Below are 4,733 nucleotides of genomic sequence, written 5' to 3'. Positions count from 1 at the left end.
GTCATTCCGAGTCTTATGGAGGACACCATGCTGGAGATAGAACTGCACATAAGGTATTGCAATCTGGTTTTTATTGGCCTACTCTCTTCAAGGGTGCCCATAAGTTTGTCTTGTCTTGTGATGAATGCCAAAGAATTGGTAATATTAGTAGACGTCAAGTAATGCCTATGAATTATTCACTTGTTATTGAACCATTTGATGTTTGGGGTTTTGATTATATGGGACCTTTTCTTGCCTCTAATGGATACACACATATTTTAGTTGATGTTGATTACGTTACTAAGTGGGTAGAAGCTATTCCAACTAGTAGTGCTGATCACAACACTTCTATTAAAATGCTTAAAGAAGTTATTTTCCCGAGGTTTGGAGTCCCTAGATATTTAATGACTAATGGTGGTTCACACTTTATTCATGGTGCTTTCCGTAAAATGCTTGCTAAATATGATGTTAATCATAGAATTGCATCTCCTTGTCACCCACAGTCTAGTGGTCAAGTAGAGTTGAGCAATAGAGAGCTCAAATTAATTTTGCAAAAGACTGTTAATAGGTCTAGAAAGAATTGGTCTAAGAAACTTGATGATGCATTATGGGATTATAGAACTGCATACAAAAATCATATGGGTATGTCTCCGTATAAAATGGTCTATGGAAAAGCATGTCACTTACCTCTCAAACTAGAACATAAGGCATATTGGGCTATTAAAGAGCTCAACTATGATTTTAAACTTGCCGGTGAGAAGAGGTTATTTGATATTAGCTCACTTGATGAATGGAGAACCCAAGCTTATGAAAATGCCAAGTTGTTTAAAGAAAAAGTTAAAAGATGGCATGACAAAAGGATACAAAAGCGTGAGTTTAATGTAGGTGATTATGTATTACTATACAACTCTCGTTTAAGATTTTTTGCAGGGAAACTTCTCTCTAAATGGGAAGGCCCCTACGTTATCGAGGAGGTCTACCGTTCCGGTGCCATAAAAATTAACAACTTCGAGGGCACAAATCCAAAGGTGGTAAACGGTCAAAGAATTAAACATTATATCTCAGGTAATCCCATAAATGTTGAAATCAATATTATTGAAACCATAACCCCAGAGGAATACATAAGGGACACTTTCCGAAACGTTTCAGACTCCGAAAAGGAATAGGTATGTGGTAAGGTAAGTAAACCGACTCCAAAACAATTTTTAAGGCAATATTTCTCCGTTTTGGAATATTTAGAAAAATAGGAAAATAAGTAGTGGTCCGGGAAGGACACGAGGGCGCCACGAGGGTGGTGGGCACGCCCTACCCCCCTGGGCGCGCCCCCCTACCTCGTGAGCGCCTCGTGTGCCCTCCGGACTCCGTTTTCTTGCACGTTACATATTTTGGTCGGTAATAATTCATTATATATTCTCCCGAATGTTTGGACTCCCGTATCACGCAAAAATATCCTGTTATTGTTTCGAGCTATTTTCTGACAGATCTAGGTTATCATGATGGCCCAAAGTGCCTCCAAGGACAAGTTCTTCGAGAAGGTCATCAAGCCTTACCTCGCGGAGGTGCTGCGACACCCTCAAACCATTGAGATGTGTGATGGGTTGCTGCACATCTGGGATGAAGAGGGACCAAAGGGGACCAGAAGCATGGAGACGAGGCTCGAAGCAGTGGAGCAACAAGTTTTCAAGTGCCAAAGGATGGTGGAGCGTGGAATCAACGCCAGCCACATGATGCTCGCGGAATTCACCAACAACTACAAGCCGGATGCCAAGAACACCGAGGAGGCCATCTTCAAGCTACATGAGAAGATCGAGCACCTCCAAGCCCAAGTCTATGACCTTCAAAAACAAAACTGTGAGTATGAATATAGATTCAAAAGAATGAGTTTGGCTGCAGATTTGAGGATTCCGGAGACTCGATCATCTTTCTATGATGGTGAGCCTATGCCTTGGAAGATGGATGACAAGCCCGCATCATCAACAACACCTCCGCCGTCTCCTCCAACAAAGAAGAATTGAGTATTTGGGTATGGGCACTCCCCTTGGCAACTGCCAAGCTTGGGGGAGGTTCCCCGGTATCGTATCACAATCACAACTCTTATCTTTACCATTTTTTTAGTTCGATCTTATTAGTAGTGTCTTGATCTAGTAGAATAAAGCTTATGGCATGATCTAGTTTTGAGTTTTGCTCTATGATCTCTCTATGTAATCGAGTCCGTGAGCTATATATAATAAAGATTAGTGTTGAGTCAAGGGCTTGATTATTTTGCCATGATCTTGGGTGAATAAAAGAAAAGAGAAAGAGAATAAAAAGAAACAAAAAGTTCATATTGATCTTATTGAGAATAATGGCTTCACATAAAAAGAGTATGATGATTAAAAGTTGTTGGGAGTTGGCAGGCATAGCTTTGGTCATTGTTGCAATTAATAGGAAGTAATAAGGACAGAGAGGTTTTCACATATAGATATATTATCATTGACATCTTTTATGATTGGGAGCACTCATTAAAATATGACATGCTAAAGAGTTGATGTTGGACAAGGAAGACAACGTAATGAGTTATGTCTTTCTTATATCTGAGATAAAGTATGTTATCATGGTTCCTCTAACTTGTTGAGCTTGCCTTTCCCCCTCATGCTAGCCAAATTCTCAGCACCAAGTAGAAATACTACTTGTGCTTCCAAATATCCCTAAACCAGTTTTGCCAAGAGAGTCCACCATATCTACCTATGGATTGAGTAATATCCTTCAAGTAAGTTGTGATCGGTGCCAAGCAATAAAAATTGGTCTAAATATGTATGATTGATTGGTGTGGGAGAAATAAGCTTTATATGATCTTGTGATGTGGAAGTAATAAAAGCGACGGACTGCATAATAAAGGTTCATATCACAAGTGGCAATATAAAGTGACGTTCTTTCGCATTGAGATTTTATATATCCAACCATAAAAGCGCATGGCAACCTCTGCTTCCCTCTGCGAAGGGCCTATCCTTTATTATTATCTTCTACCTTATGCAAGAGTCATGGTGATCTTCACCTTTCCTTTTTCATTTTATCCTTTAGCAAGCTCAGCATGTTGGAAAGAACATGATATATATATATATATATATATATCTAATTGGATGTAGGGGAGCATGAACCATTATTGTTGACATTACCCTTGAGGTAAAAGGTTGTGGGGCAAAACTATAGGCCCCTATCTTTCTCTGTGTCCGATTAAAACTCCGCAACCACAAGTATAGCGTGAGTGTTAGCAATTATTGAGGACTAAATGATAGTTGAGTATGTGGACTTGCTTTTTAGCTCTAACATAGACTCTTTCCAATGTTATGATAAATTGCAATTGCTTCAATGACTGAGATTATAGTTTGTTGGAGCCCAATAAGGTTTATGATTTATACTTTTGCATTGTGAATAGATCATCACTTGAACATAAGTAATCATATGACAAAATCTATATATGTTGCTATTATAAGAATAATCATGATGCCTTCATGTCCGTGTTTTATTTTTATTGACGCCTCTACCTCTAAACATGACGACATATTTATTGTTATTGGCTTTTCGCTTGAGGACAAGCGAGGTCTAAGCTTGGGGGAGTTGATACGTCGATTTTCCATCATGCTTTTATATCGATATTTATCGCATTATGGACTGTTATTTCACTTTATATCACAATACTTATGGCTATTCTCTCTTATTTTACAAGGTTTACATAAGGAGGGAGAATGCCGACAGCTGGAATTCTGGGCTAGAAAAGGAGCAAATATTAGAGACCTATTCTGCATAACTCCAAAAGTCCTGAAACTGCACAAAACGTCCTAAAAGAAATAAAGAAAAATCCATGCCAAAGATGAAGGCCAGGGGGCCCACACCCTGCTCATGAGGGTGAGGGGCGCCCCCCTAGGGCGCGCCCCCCCTACCTCGTGGGCCCCCTGGTGGCTCTCCAATGCCCATCTTCTCCTCTATGAGGTGTTTCGATGAGAAAAAAATAGGAAGGAACTTTTCGGGACGAGACTCCGCCGCCACGAAGCGGAACCTTGGCGGATCCAATCTAGAGCTCCAGCAGAGCTGTTCTACCGGGGAAACTTCCCTCCCGGAGGGGGAAATCATCACCATCGTCATCACCAACGCTCCTCTCATCGGGAGAGGGCAATCTCCATCAACATCTTCACCAGCACCATCTCATCTCCAAACCCTAGTTCATCTCTTATATCCAATTCTTGTCTCAAAGTCCGGGATTGGTGCTAGTAGGTTGCTAGTAGTGTTGATTACTCCTTGTAGTTGATGCTAGTTGGTTTAATTGGTGGAAGATCATATGTTCAGATCCTATTTGCATATTATTACCCCTCTGATTATGAACATGAATATGCTTTGTGAGTAATTACGTTCGTTCCTGAGGACAAGGGAGAAGTCTTGCTATGAGTAGTCATGTGAATTTGGTATTCGTTTGATATTTTGATAAGATGTATGTTGTCTAGCCTCTAGTGGTGTTATGTGAACATTGACTACATAACACTTCACCATTATTTGGGCCTAGAGGAAGGCATTGGGAAGTAATAAGTAGATGATGGGTTGCTAGAGTGACAGAAGCTTAAACCCTAGTTTATGCGTTGCTTCGTAAGGGGCTGATTTGGATCCATATGTTTCATGCTATGGTTAGATTTACCTTAATACTTTTGTTGTAGTTGCAGATGCTTGCAATAGAGGTTAATCGTAAGTGGGATGCTTGTTCAAGTAAGAACATCACCCAAGCA

Source organism: Triticum dicoccoides, chromosome 1A (genome assembly GCF_002162155.2).
Source record: "Triticum dicoccoides isolate Atlit2015 ecotype Zavitan chromosome 1A, WEW_v2.0, whole genome shotgun sequence".
Taxonomy (NCBI): Eukaryota; Viridiplantae; Streptophyta; class Magnoliopsida; order Poales; family Poaceae; genus Triticum; species Triticum dicoccoides.
This window is presented reverse-complemented; position numbering follows the sequence as displayed.